Source organism: Bos indicus x Bos taurus, chromosome 5, assembly GCF_003369695.1.
Source record: "Bos indicus x Bos taurus breed Angus x Brahman F1 hybrid chromosome 5, Bos_hybrid_MaternalHap_v2.0, whole genome shotgun sequence".
NCBI classification, from domain to species: Eukaryota; Metazoa; Chordata; class Mammalia; order Artiodactyla; family Bovidae; genus Bos; species Bos indicus x Bos taurus.
The window spans coordinates 20052782-20068869 of NC_040080.1; positions in this window are offsets into that span (position 1 = coordinate 20052782).

Below are 16088 nucleotides of genomic sequence, written 5' to 3' on the forward strand. Positions count from 1 at the left end.
CTTGTGAAATCAATCCTTGAGTAATACCTTGTTCAGGTACTCATTTGTGTACTGCTACTGCTACTGCTGCTGCTGCTGCTAAGTCGCTTCAGTCGTGTCCGACTCCATGTGACCCCATAGACGGCAGCCCACCAGGCTCCCCCGTCCCTGGGATTCTCCAGGCAAGAACACTGGAGTGGGTTGCCATTTCCTTTTCCAATGCATGAAAGTGAAAAGTGAAAGTGAAGTCGCTCAGTCGTGTCCGACTCTTAGCGACCCCATGGACTGCAGCCTACCAGGCTCCTGCATCCATGGGATTTTCCAGGCAAGAGTATGGAGTGGGGTGCCATTGCCTTCTCCGACTCATTTGTGTAAACACAACAAATAAATATCTGTTCATTGTCTACCATCTATAACTGTACACTTTTTCACAAAACATAAACAAGAATTTGTGTTCAAATATGTGTTGATTTTTGCTACTCCACTCCTGACATTGGTGGTAAAAAACAGTGGTGAAAAAATTCTTCTCTAAGTGCTTTAAGGTCTAAATCCAAATCACACCTTTAGAAATGAAGTGATGTGAAAGTCACTCTATTGTGTTTGACTCTTCGTGTCCCCCTGGACTATATAGTCCATGCAATTCTCTAGGCCAGAATACTGTAGTGGGCTGGCTTTCCCTTCTCCAGGGCTCTTCCCAACCCAGGGATTGAATCCAGGTCTCCTGCATTGCAGGCGGATTCTTTACCAGCTGAGCCACAAGGGAAGCCTTTAGAACTGCTGTGCAATAGGATGGTCATTAATCACATTTGAGTATTAAAATTTAAATCAATTATAATTAAATAAAAATTTAAAATCTAGCCACATTTCAAGTGCTCACAGCTCCATGTGGCTAGTGGCTACAATTGTGGTTGCACTGATGTGGAATATTCCCACCACTGTAGAAAGTTGATTCAAAAGTGCTGATCTAGAATAAAAACAATACTTTTCTTCCAGATGTTGAACAAAAGGAACTCCAGCTAACTTGCTTTAAAATAATGAACCATATGTAGCTCAATACATTTTATAGTAATTAGAAACATTAGCCTTCTTCAGTATGTGTGCTTGTAAAATGTATAGACGTTAATATCGAAGTGAAGAAAGACTGTACAATGAGTCTGTTGGATTAATATTTTTCATAGTTTTCTTTCACCATCTTTTTGACGTCCAAAGACTCGGTAGTATTGTGTGTGTTAGTCGCTCAGTCCTGACAATTCTGCAATCCCACAGACTGTTAAGATCCAAGTGAAGCAAGACTGTACAATGACTTTGTAGAATTAAGAATTTTCAGAATTTTCTTTCACTATCTTTTTGATATCCAAGGATTCTGTAGTATTTTCCCTTTTTTAATTTCTAGTATTATTGATTTGTATCTTCTCTCTGTTTTCCTCAGTTCACTTGAGGTTTATCAAATTTACTTATATCTTCTGAAGAACCAGCTCTGTTTTGTAGAGGCTTATCGATTTTATTGATCTTTTTCAAAGAACCAGCTTTCGATTCCATTGATCATCTCTATTGATTTCTGCTGTTTAATGTCATTTCTTTTCACTTTGCATTTTCCCTTCTTTTTCTAGTTTACTATGGTTAAAGCTTAGATATTTGTTTTTAGATATTTATTCTTTTTGAATATGTGCATTCAATGTAGTAAACTTTCCACTAAACACTTATTTTACTCTATGTCACAAATTCTGAAGTTGTATTTTCATTTAGTTAAAATATTTTTAAAATTTTCTTGAAATGTCCTCTTTGACTCATGTATTGTTTAGAAATATGTTGTTAAATCTCCTGTATTTAGAATTTTGTAGTTATATTTCTATGTAGCCATCTGATTCTAGTTTAATTCCACTATGGCCTGAGTGCATACATTATATGATTTCTATTCTTTTAATTTTTTAAGCTATAATTTTTCAGAATGTGGTCTAACATGGCAAATATTTAACATAACCTTGAGACAAATGTATATTCTGCTGTCGTTAAATAAATAGCTTATAAATGTCAATTATTTTGTATACAGTTGATTGACGGTGCTGTTAGTACAACTGTGTTGTGATTTTCTGCCAGATGGCTCTGCCCATTTCTGACAGAGGGTTACAGAAGTCTTCAGCCATAATAGTGAATTCACCTGTCTCTCCTAGCAGTTCTATCAGGTTCTACCTTACATCTTGACACTGTTGTTAGGTTCACATACAAAAGAATTGGTATGTCTTCTTGGAGAAGTAATTGTTTTATGAGTATGTAATGTTCTTCTTTTTCCCTGGTAAGTTTTCTTGTTTAGAAGTTGCTCTGCATGAAATTAATATAGTGTAGCTACTCCAGCTTTCTTTTGATTAGTATTCACAAGGAATATCTTTCTCCATTCGTTTCCTTTTTCTTTTTTTGACTACATGTATCTTCATCTTTAAAGTGGATTTTTTATAGAAAATACAAAATTGGATCTTGTTTTTGTTTCACTCTGACAATTTCTTTTAGCTGGTATATTTAAACCATTGACATGAAGATGATTATTTAAACAGATGAATTAATATCTGCCATGTATGTTAATGTTTTCTATTTGTTGCTATTGTTCTTTGTTTCCATTTTGTCTTCTATTTTTTCAGCCTTATGTAGTTTTAGTTGGGTAGCTTAGATTATTGCATTTTCTCTCCTATCTTGTATCCATTGCACTTCTTTCTTTTTAAAAAAATATTTTTAGTGATTGCCCTGAAGCTTGTAATACAAAATTACAACTAGCTCAAATATGCTTTCAATTAATACTGTAAACCTCAAAAGAATAGTGCAATATCTTATAATAACAAAATAATCCTAATTATACTCTTGTCCCTTACATTGTTACTGTCATTCATTCCACTTATGCATAAACTACAAGAATCTAATACAGTCATTATTTTGAACAAGCTGTTACCAGTGTGATCAATTAAGAATAGGAAAGATACATTTTAAATTTTCTCATTTATTCCTCAAAGTAGGTCCTAGTTTTTGACCTATATTACTTTCCTTCCCTCTTTCTATTCTTTCCTTATTTTAACATTCTTACAAGGAAGGTCTCCTGGCTACAAATTCCCTGAAGATTTTTTTCCAGGAAAAAATCTTTATTTCCCCTTCACTGTGAACAGGATTTCAGAGAATATATAATTTTATGTTGATAATTTCTTTTTGTCTCAACAATTTGAACATTTCACTCCACTCTGCTTGTTTACCTGGCTTCTTTGGAAACAAAAGGTGGCAAGGTAATTTTTTTTCTTCTTGCTTCTTTCCAAATTTTTTCTCAATTTTTGTTTGGCTTTCTGCAATTTGACTATGGTATACCCAGATGTATTTGATGTTGTGTGTGCGCGCAGTTTTATGCTGCTTGGTTTTCTCCAAGCTTCCTAGATCTGTGCTTTAGAGTCTGATATTAATTTGGGGTAAATTCTCAGTCACCGTTCCTTAAAATATTGCTTCTACTTCTTTCTTCTCCTTTTGGTGTGCCCATTACATGTTACACTTTTAGTAGTTATCCCACAGCTCTTGGATATTGTTTTGGGTTTTCTTTTCTGTTTTTTCTGTTGTTTTGTTTTAACATTTCAGTTTTGGATGTTTCTGTTGCTATGTCCTAAACTCAGAGATTCTCTCCTCAGCCATGTATTAATGACATCATCAGACACTCTATTTTGGTAAGTGTTTTGATTCTCTGACATTTCTTTTTTTCCTTTCTTATAATTTCTATGTTCTCCTTACACTACTTATTTATTCTTCATGGTGTCTATATTTTGCATTGGAGTCATTAGCATGTCAGTCAGAGTTTTTAAAAAGTTTCCAGTGTGATGATTCTAATATTTCTGCCATATCTAAGTTCTGATACTTTTCAAACTGTGCTTAACTTATTGCTTTTGTTTTCTGTGCTTAACCATATGTGACCCTCTGCAGTGCTGTGGGCTATAGCCTACCAGGCTCCTCTACCCATGGAATTTTTCAGGCAAGAATACTGGGGCAGGGTGCCATTGCCTACCTCAGGGGATCTTCCCCACCCAGGGATTGAACCTGCATCTCTTGCATCTCCTGCATTGGCAGGGGGATTCTTTACCACTAGCACCACCTGGGTGACTGAAAACTGTGTTGCAATAGATATATTTGATCTTTACCTCTGATTCCTGGCAAGGAGCTTCAAAAATCATTATAATTTTGTCCATTTCTTGAGTCATAGAAGTAACTTTGTTATGCTAGTGATCACTCATTGTGAAGGTTCTGTATAGTTTCAAGGGAGTGTCTGGTCACCAGAAAAAACCACCACCATGTGATTAGAGGGTAGCAAATTCCTGTATTTCCCCTGTCCTCAGACACATGAGCTGTGCATGCCTACACGTGGCTCTAACGTACCAAAGACACTGAGACCTAAACTCTTCATAGCAGAACATTGCCCACATTCCAGATTGGCCGTTGGTTGATTCACTTGCAACAAATATCCAAATAACACTACAAGGGCTCTGAAAACTGAACTGGAACCAGAGCCCACAGAAGGCCTGAACCTAGCCAAAGTGATTGTCTGCTCAAACCAAAAATTTGGATATGCGTCAGATATTTAAACAAGAATCTCCTAACAAAATATTTATTAAAAATGTCCAGAAGACAATCCAAAACTATTCAGCATACGAATAGCCATGAGAATTTGGACTTGCATGGAGAAAGACAATCAACAGAAGCTGTGCTGACGTGACACAGATGTTGGAATTATCTAGCAAATATTTTAAGCAGCTATTATAAAGATACTCAAAATACCAAAGGAATGAAGAAATAAATGAAGTCATTTAACAAGAATTAGAAATCATCTTTTTACTCTTCTGAATTGCCTTCTATCTAAATTGATTGCTACTTTTATCAAGGATAAGGAAAATTTTCCATCCTAAATTATGACACCCCAATTTTTTCCAACAGGTAAAGGTCACTTTTTTCACTTAGTAAGTCATCAAACAAAATCTTAATACATGATTATTAATTTCAATCTCATACATATGTGTGTATATGTATATACATATATATATATGTATATACATATACACACATTTTTCTTTCTATACGGCATCTAATGTAAGATATTTTATTTGAATGTTCTCCTAAATTTTTATCTGGAATTGTTCACTTTTTTAAATTGGTAAATATCTTTTACTTCCTTTTAATGTTTTCCCTCCTGTGAGCTTCCATGATAAGTTTTATACTTTATTTCACAATAATAATATGCTGCATCTGTGTAACACTTTACAGTATGTATTTTTCCCAGTGAAATTAATCATTCCATTGTCAGTCATAAATTTTACCTGTTTCCATTCTCTTACCTCTTTCTCTTAATAGTTCCCTTTCATTGCCTGTGAGAACAAGAATTTCCATATCTGCTTATTCTTAAACAAATTATAAACACATTTACAATTTATAAATTATAGCACTCTTTCAAGATCTCTCAGCCTTGAAAACTCTGTAACTGTGAACCACTAGAGTCTTATCAGTAGCATTATTTTATCACCTCAATCCTCACCCTCATTCCTTACAGCCCAAATTCTTACCTCGTTTTGCAATCCGCCCAGTTGGAAAACATCTTTCTCTACCATATTTATATCAGGCATTTTACCTCCAGCTTTTATTAGAGAACTAAGACTACAGTCAACCGTTTGTGGCCGGAACTTCCTGAGTAACTGAAAATGTCAAGCTAAACTAATTTGGATAGTGAAAAATTCACACAGTGAACCACACATTTTTCGTCAGAAGGCCACTTGCTACAAACACACAGAAGATTGGGCTTTGTATGAATGTTTAAAAAGACAATGAGCTATTTCATGAATAGTACTTTAATTGCAAGACAATGGATTTCAAACTAATCACCATGATAAGTCCAGTTACGACACGTCAGCTTGCAAATATATTACCCAGTTATTGACTATATTCCCTGCACTGCACGTTTGATACTTATAACTCATTTATCTTGTAACTGGAGGTTTTGGTTCTCACTCTTCCTCACCTATTTCTTTCCCTCTGCTCCCCCCACTCCTTCCTGGCAAACACTTATTTGTTATTTGCATCTATAACTATATATATGCAGTATAAAAATTTTGAACTGCTATATTGTACATTCGAAGTTAATTTTGTAAATCTACTATTCTTTAGTAAGGAAGAAAAGGAAATGGTGCTCAAGAGGACATGGGAGTTATTTACTGAAGCAAGGTCACTGGATACAGCAATAAAGATAGGAGTGACGTGGTGAGGGCTGCTTTTATTCACTTTTGTCGAGTGATAGACAAAACTGGATTTGATGCATTTAAATGCTGAGAGAATGTATTTTCCTTTAAATACATTTCCTGAAAGAAGCAGTGGACATTCTAGGTTATGCTTGTATCTGAAAAAGATGAAACATAGAAATGAAAAGAAGTTGATATTGATAATGTTGCCAAAACCCTGCCTGTGTTCTCTGTTGCCGAATAGAAACATAGAGACAGGTTTTGCCTGAAGTAGAAAAGAGTAACTTTTATTGTGCTGCCAGGCAAAGGGGACCACAGAGGGCTAATGCACTCAAGACTGTGTGACCCACCCAGGAGTGGGATAGTGAGGAGTTTTATAGTGTTCAAGGAGCGGTGTGTCACCAACTCATGGACATTTTTGGATTGGTTGGCATCAAGGTGACGTTTCAAGCATCATTAATTTTCCAGTTTCAACCAGTCTAGAGTCCATGTTCTCATGGTCAGCAGTTTTCATTTGGAGTGGGTCTGCTTCTTGTAAAAATAATGTAGCAACGTGTGTCATGCCTTCATGTATTTCAGAGAAATAGGAGTTCAGTGATTCTGCTATGTGGTTGAATTATAATCTAAATTGTTACCAGTTCCCCAGCCCAATAGCTAGTCTTTGTTTCTACATCTTCACGTTTCTCTCTTCAACGACGGGTGCTGGGAAAACTGGTCAACTCCATGTAAAAGAGTGAAACTAGAACACTTCCTAACACCACACACAAAAATAAACTCAAAATGGATGAAAGACCTAAATGTAAGACAAAAAACTATAAAACTCTTAGAGGAAAACATGGATAGAACATTCTTCAACATAAATCACAGCAAGATCCTCTATGACCCACCTCCCAGAGTAATGGAAATAAAAACAAAAAATAAACAAATGGGATCTAATTAAACTTAAAAGCTTTGGCACAACAAAGGAAAGTATAAGCAAGGTGGAAACACAGCCCTCATGAAACAACTGACAAACAATGAATTAATCATGGATTCTTGAGTCAGTCTTTTATTTTAAAAACAAGGATGCAGGGGTTTTTACACTTCAGAAATACAATGTGTTAATGCTACTGCTGCCATAACAAAGTGCCATGCACTGCATGATTTAAAACACCAGGAACTGATTGTCTCAGTACTACAGCCTAGAAGGCCCAACATCAATATGTCCTCTGGGTCATGCTCTCTCAGACTGCTCTAGGAGACAGTCCTTTCTTGCCTCTTCCTGCTTCTGGTAATGGCTGGCCATGCCTAGCGCTCTTTGACTTATAGGTATATCACTTCAATCACAGGGCTGTCTTTTCCCTTTGTCTTCACGTTGTCTTCACTTTGTTAAGAGTTTTGTCTGACTCCAAATTTCCTCTTCTTATAACACCACTGGTGCTAAAGAGCTTGAGGCCTAAAGTAATGATGTCTTCACTATTACATTCAGCCCAGCCCTAATTTCCAAATAAGGTCACAGTCTGAGGTCCTGAGCATTAGAATGTCAACACAACATTTTAGGCTCATAGTTGAACCTCATAAGATATGCTGCTGCTGCTGCTAAAGTTGCTTCAGTCATGTCCGACTCTGCAGCCCCATAGATGGCAGCCCACTAGGCTCTCCCATCCCTGGGATTCTCCAGGCAAGAACACTGGATTGGTTTGCCATTTCCTTCTCCAATGCATGAAAGTGAAGTCGCTCAGTCATGCCCGACTCTTAGCGACCTCATGGACTGCCGCCTACCAGGCTCCTCCGCCCATGGGATTTTCTAGACGAGGGTACTCATAAGATACAGGAAGAGGAAATTTTTTGAGTCTACACACAATATACGTAACTCAGACGGTAAAGTGTCTGCCTACAATGTGGGATACCTGGGTTCGATCCCTGGGTCGGAAAGATCCCCTGGAGAAGGAAATGGCAACCCACTCCAGTATTCTTGCCTTGAAAATCCCATGGACCGAGGAGCCTGGTAGGCTATAGTCCATGGGGTCACAAAGAGTCAGACACAACTAAAGGACTCACTTTCATTTTTTGGTAGTTTACAAAAATAATTCTATCCCATGGGATAGATTGTGTAGTTTTTCATATTAAAATTCATAGATATTACATAAATTAAGTTACCCTCAACTGCAAAGACCCTGTGTAATCATTGATTACTGGATATTTCACCTTATAAAGGCTTCCACCTGGGTCTGAGATCTAGGGCAAACATATATGATAGGGTCTTTCTTCAAACAACACTTTGCTTAAAGTGCATCACAGAACTCATAAGCTCATGAAGAGCATTATTATTTAGCAAAAAATCTTCTGAATAGTGGCAAAAGGGAATTTGTTATACATTGGCTTATCCAGTGAGGGTGCATTCAGATTGTTTATGGTGTTCAGATGTTATTTCTTCTTGTTCAGGTCATGTGTGCTCAGTGGCTCAGTTGTGTCCAATTCTTTGCAACCCTGTGGACTGGAGCACACCAAGTTCCTCTGTCCATAGAATTCTCCAGTCAAGAATACAGGAGTGGGTTGCCATTTACTTCTCCAGAGGATCTTCCCAGCCCAAACCCATGTCTCCTGCAACTCTTGGATTGGCAGGTGGATTCTTTTTCCACTGAGCCACCTGGGAAGCCCCTTTCCTGTTGAGAGCCAGGGATAATATCAGATTTGTTATTGTCAAAAGTGTCTTTTCTAATTTTATTTCTCTATCAGGAGAAAATGAGTTTTTTTTTTTTTTTTCATTGAAACAATATAAGTCTTCTAGAGGCTGCAGCTCTCTAGTACCAGCATTCAACTTTGGTGACATCATTATGTCATGATATCCATGAATACTGTTTTCTAGCAGCTCCCTCAAAGGCTGCTACTGCTCTTCATTGAAGATCACAAGTGCATATCTAATGGGGTCCAGCCCCCGTTGGATCCAGGGATTCCCTCAGGAGGACGGCGTTGGTGATTAAAAGATAAATAAAAGGGAAAAGACAGAGGTGAACTATCTGGTTTACGCGGAAAGCCAATAAAACCTGTGACATCAAGTTTGCTCTGACCACGGAGGTCGCAGCTGCCCTCTTGAATAGCAGAAGGTGCCCCACCTTAGGCACCTTCTTGAGTGGGTCTTAGATGCCCAGGCAAGTAAGTGGTCTCAGAGAGCCCCCACGCTCTAAGTCAGTCACCCTGAAGGAAGAACAGAGAAGAAAAGGAGAGAAAAGGAAGCAAGAAAGAACAACACGGGGAGACCAAGCTTTGAGCAAGGCCCGTAGCTTTATTTTCAAAGGGAGCTTATATACCTTAAGTTGTGCATAGAGGATAATAGGGGGTGTGAAATCATGCAAAGTCAGCAGTCTTTGATCCTTACAAGACCAGGTTTTCTTTTCTGCAAACTTTTCATATACAAATGGTTTAGGTGATTTACATCGTCTTCTGGCCAGAAGGTCTGTTAACATTTTATGACTCTGATAAAGGTTTGTCAACCATAAGACTTATTTTCTCTAAGAGTAATTATTTTAAAGTTTGGTGCCATCCTCCAAAGGTGTTAGATAAAGTTGCATTCCTATAGGGCAAAGATGCAGTGGGCTTCCAACAAAGGAAAGAATTTATTACCTTAAGGGTCTAAAATTGTTAACACCAAGGCCACTGCTTATTTTTTCTATATACCAACTGTATTAATTAATACACTTCCAAGGATACAATACAAGGGATGTGGAAACTTGGCAGCAAGCATTGGCTCAACAATGAAATCTTCTACTAGTTCTATTCTAACAATTTCTAACTCCGAGAGAGGCTCTATACTATTTGAATATCTTAAGCTTCCTGTGCCTCTCGTGGTTGGGAGACTGTAAACAATCGTATGCGTAGCTGTAGAAGTCTGGGTAAACCTGTCAAGCAAGTAAGAGAGCCCTCTGAGGGGTTTGGATTTAAACACTCCTATTATGCCCAGGAGGCTTATTAACTAGAACTTTAAGTTGATTTCCTTCAGAGAAAGGTGGTCGGGGATAGCCCCCCGTTAATGTCGGAGGAATTGGTGAAAGTCGTAAAACAGTAAAACAGACAGATTCTGGTTTTGGGGTAGACGCTCAGGCAGGTCCAGCGGGGTTTTTTTTTGGGGGGGTGGGTTCCTCTAGCCCTGACTTGCCTTGCCCGTCAGGGTTCTCCCGCATGACCTTGTCATGGGTGGGAAATCCTGTGCTGGCTCCTGGCAGCTATCTTAAAAAAAATATGCAGAAAATGTGAGCAGGAATGAATTTTCAAGACATATGAAATTTATCATTCACATTTTTATAGCATAATTGTAAAGCAGCACATTTTTCAACCATGTCATCACTGAATTATTCAAACTATAATCCCGGCCTTCCTAAGGAAAATTTTAGAGTAGTCACACTCAAGACTGTTAAAAAAATAAATATAAAAATGAATATATCTAAAATAAATAGGATATCATGTCATGACCAAACTGAATTTTATCTAGGAACATAAAGCAGTCTCTTAACATTAGAAAATTTAAAATGCCATTCATTACATTAAAAGATTAAGAAATAGAAACCATGACAACATCAAAACAGATACAGCAAAAAAAAGCATACAAGAAAATGAAGTCTCTTCCTACAGAAAAAAAAAATCTCTTAACAAATAAAAATAGAAAAGAATCAACCTAACTTTTAAGAAAAGGATATAAAAAACTAGATACAATACAACTAATGTTAACATATCAGAAGCATTTCCTTTAAAATGTGGAACAATTTTTACCATCAATATTGTCCTGGAAATTCCACCCATTTTAATTATACAAGAAATAACTAATTTTTACAATATAGGAAAAATAAAACTGTTACTACTAGATGCTATGTTTTCCAGTATTTAAATGAATCCACAAATTATTAGAAAATTATGAATTGTCAGAAAGCATGTTGAACAGAACAAGAATACCTAAAAGAATTATCTTGATAATAAAAACAACTATTTTAAAAGATAATAAAAGTATATAATTGCAAAAGCAATAGATACATATAATAGAGACACATATAATAAATACTATGGAGTAACTGTTTAGAAAAATTGTAAGTTATACAAGACAAAAATCAATACAAGAGATACACTGTAAATGATTAAGAAAATAATATATAAATGCAACACTCCCAAAATTAACCTAGAGATTCTGTTAAATTTCATGATTCTTCTCAAATTGATATAGATGAGCCAAGATCCAGACAATTTAAAAAGTATAAAACTAATAAGAAAATTGCTTTCAAAATCATTCCAGCTGTGTCATCAGGCTATAATATTAAAGCAGTGAAATGCTGAAATTTCAACAAAAGGAAAGGGGAAAAGTTGATAAATATTAAAACCATCTTTCTCCTGAATGTTAAGTCCACTGTCGGAAACTGATTTAGTGCACTTTTTTTCCTGCAAATCCATTTCCTCTCTGTGTAGCATCTAGCTGTTGCAACACCATCTTCATTAAGGTAAAAACATATTTCATTCCTTGTCATATTAATCCTACAATAAAGGAATGAAACACTATGCATTAGGGAGTCCTGTGACTTCTCTCTTCGTCAATGACACCTTTAAAAAAAAATTATCTGTTTCAGTTCAGTTCAGTTCAGTCTCACAGTCATATCTGACTCTTTGTGACCCAATGAACCACAGCACACCAGGCCTCCCTGTCCATCACCAACTCCTGGAGTCCACCCAAGCCCATGTCCATCGAGTCGGTGATGCTATACAGCCATCTCATCCTCTATCGTCCCCGTCTCCTCCTGCCCTCAATCTTTCCCAGAATCAGGGTCTTTTCCAATGAGTCAGCTCTTTGCATCAGGTGGCCAAAGTACGGGAGTTCCAGTTTCAATATCAGTCCTTCCAATGAACACCGAGGACTGATCTCCTTTAGGATGGACTGGGTGATCTCCTTGCAGTCCAAGGGACTCTCAAGAGTCTTCTCCAACACCACAGTTCAAAAGCGTCAATTCTTAGGCACTCAGCCTTCTTTACAGTCCAACTCTCACATCCATACATGACCACTGGAAAAACCATAGCCTTGACTAGATGGACCTTTGTTGACAAAGTAATGTCTCTGCTTTTGAATATACTGTCTAGGTTGGTCATAACGTTCCTTCCAAGGAGTAAGCGTCTTTTAATTTCATGGCTGCAATCACCATCTGCAGTGATTTTGGAGCCGATAAAAATAAACTTAGCCACTGTTTCCATTGTTTCCCCATCTATTTGCCATGAAGTGATGGGACCGAATGCCATGGTCTTAGTTTTCTGAATGAATTATCTGTCTAGAATTCTGAAAAAGCATGCTGCTACACAGTCCTTTCCTACTAAGGTTAAGATGTCTGTATCAAATTGGACCAAAGTTGTCTCCCTTCCAAGAATCTGTATTTGTTAAACTAAGTTATGTGTTATTGGTAGAGTCATCAAATTGTAGAAATCAATGGTTCTTAACCGTGGGGTGAGTTTGCCTTCCACCAGACCTTGCAAGGGACACTTGGAAATATCTGAAGACATTTTTGGTTGCCTCAAGTGGAGTGGGGCAGGGGGAATTGCTACTGTCTCATGAGTAGCGGCCAGAGATGTTGCCAACATCCTATTGTGCACAAGAAAGTGCTCCCTCCACACAGGAAAGAATGATGTGGTCCAAAATGCCCACTTTTTCTGCTATTTAGAAATTCTAGCATAGACTAAATGCCTAAGTGGCTGGCAGTCACAATTTGGGGTGTTTATACTGGGTCGTATATGCAGTGAACTCAATTTTTTAGGTCCAATTCTCCATGTTGTAAAATAGAAGGTATGAATCCCAGGTTAAATTGCAACTATCAGTGCAAATAAAAGCAGGTTAAAATAAATTTACCTTGAACTGTGAAACTTGTCAGCAAACAGATAGCATGAAGCTCGTGAAAGAGATATAAGATTAGAGAAAATAGGGTAAAATCATGAAAAAGTCTACTTCTATTGTGTATGTGAATCTCAGGTGTTTACTTTCAAAGTAACCAACTAAGAAGTCTTTTCTCTTATATCTTTTTTCATTTTTTAAATTGGAATATAATTGCTTTGATATGTTGTGTATTTTTTGCTTTACTTTTTTAAAATATAAATTTATTTATTTTAATTGAAGGGTAATTACTTTACAATATTGTAGTGGTTTTGCCATACATTGACATGAATCTGCCATGAGTGTACATATGTTCCCCATCCTGAACCCCCCTCCCACCTCCCTCCCCATCCCATCCCTCTGGGTCATCCCAGTGCACCAGCCCTGAGCACCCTGTCTCATGCATCGAACCTGGACTGGCAATTGGTTTCACATATGATAATATACATGTTTCAATGCCATTCTCCAAAATCATCCCACACTCGCTCTCTCCTACAGAGTCCAAAAGACTGTTCTATACATCTGTGTCTCTTTTGCTGTCTCACATACAGGGTTATCGTTACCTTCTTTCTAAATTCTATATATATGCATTAGTATACTGTATTGGTGTTTTTCTTTCTGGCTTATTTCACTCTGTATAATAGGCTCCAGTTTCATCCACTTCATTAGAACTGATTCAAATGTATTCTTTTTAATGGCTGAGTAATATTACATTGTGTATATATACCATGGCTTTCTTATCCATTCGTCTGCTGATGGACCTCTAGGTTGCTTCCATGTCCTGGCTATTATAAACAGTGCTGCAATGAACATTGAGGGTACGTGTGTCTCTTTCAATTCTGGTTTCCTCAGTGTGTATGCCCAGTAGTGGGATTGCTGGATCATATGGCAGTTCTATATCCAGTTTTTTAAGGAGTCTCCACACTCTTCTCCATAGTGGCTGTACTAGTTTGTATTCCCACCAACAATGTAAGAGGGTTCCCTTTTCTCCACACCCTCTCCAGCATTTATTGCTTGTAGACTTTTGGATAGCAGCCATTCTGACTGGCGTGAAATGGTACCTCATTGTGGTTTTGATTTACATTTCTCTGATAATGAGTGATGTTGAGCATCTTTTCATGTGTTTGTTAGCCATCTGTATGTCTTCTTTGGAGAAATGTTTGTTTAGTTCTTTGGCCCAGTTTTTGATTGGGTCGTTTATTTTTCTGGGATTGAGCTGCAGGAGTTGTTTGTATATTTTTGAGACTAATTCTTTGTCAGCTGCTTCATTTGCTATTATTTTTTCCCATTCTGAAGGCTGTCTTTTCACCTTGCTTATAGCTTTTTTGTTGTGCAAAAGCTTTTAAGTTTAATTAGGTCCCATTTGTTTATTTTTGCTTTTATTTCCAATATTCTGGGAGGTGTGTCATAGAGTATCCTGCTGTGATTTATGTCAGAGAGTGAGTTGCCTATGTTTTTCTCTAGGAGTTTTACCGTTTCTGGTCTTATGTTCAGATCGTTAATCCATTTTGAGTTTATTTTTGTGTATGGTGTTAGAAAGTGTTCTAGTTTCATTCTTTAACAAGTGGTTGACAAGTTTTCCCAGCACCACTTGTTAAAGAGATTGTCTCTTCTCCATCGTATATTCTTGCCTCCTTTGTCATAGATAAAATGTCCATAGTGCTTGGATTTATCTCTGGGCTTTCTATTTTGTTCAATTAATCTATATTTCTATCTTTGTGCCAGTACCATACTGTCTTGATGACTGTGGCTTTGTAGTAGAGCCTGAAGTCAGGCAGGTTGATTCCTCCAGTTCCATACTTCTTTCTTAAGATTGCTTTGGCTATTCGAGGCTTTTTGTATTTCCACACAAATTGTGAAATTATTTGTTCTAACTCTGTGAAAAATACCGTTGGTAGCTTGATAGGGATTGCATTGAATCTATAAATTGCTTTGGGTAGTATACTCATTTTCATTATATTGATTCTTCCAATCCATGAACATGATACATTTCTCCATCTATTTGTGTCCTCTTTGATTTCTTTCACCAGTGTTTTATAGTTTTCTATATATAGGACTTTTGTTTTTTTCAGTTCAGTTCAGTCACTCAGTCGTGTCCAACTCTTTGTGACCCCATGAACCACCACACACCAAGCTTTCCTGTCCATCACCAACTCCTGGAGTCCACCCAAAATCATGTCCACCAAGTCAGCAATGCCATCCAGCCATCTCATCCTCCATTGTCCCCTTTTCCTCCTGCCCCCAATCTTTCCCAGCAGCAGGGTCTTTTCCAAAGAGTCAACTCTTCAGATCAGGTGACCAAAGTATTGGAGTTTCAGTTTCAATATCAGTCCTTCCAATGAACACCCAGGACTGATCTCTCCTAGGATGGACTGGTTGGATCTCCTTGCAGTCCAAGGGACTCTCAAGAGTCTTCTCCAACACCACAGTTCAAAAGCATCAATTCTTCGGCACTCAGCCTTCTTTATAGTCCAACTCTCACACACATACATGACCATTAAAAAAACCGTAGCCTTGACTAGACAGGCCTTTGTTGACAAAGTAATGTCTCTGCTTTTGAATATGCTGTCTAGGTTGGTCACAACTTTCCTTCCAAGGAGTAAGCGTCTTTTAATTTCATGGCTGCAATAACCATCTGCAGTGATTTTGGAACCCAGAAAAACTCAGCCACTGTTTCCACTGTTTCCCCATCTATTTCCCATAAAGTGATGGGACCGGATGCCATGATCTTAGTTTTCTGAATGTTGAGCTTTAAGCCAACTTTTCCACTCTCCTATTTCATTTTCATCAAGAAACTCTTTAGTTTTTCTTCACATTCTGCCATAAGGGTGGTGTCATCTGCATATCTGAGGTTATTGTTATTTCTCACTGTAATCGATATATTCCTAAGTAGTTTATTCTTTTCTTTGTAATGGTGAATGGAATTGTTTCCTTAACTTCTCTTTGTTTTCTCATTGTTAGTGTATAGGAATGCAAAGGATTTCTGTGTATTAATTTCA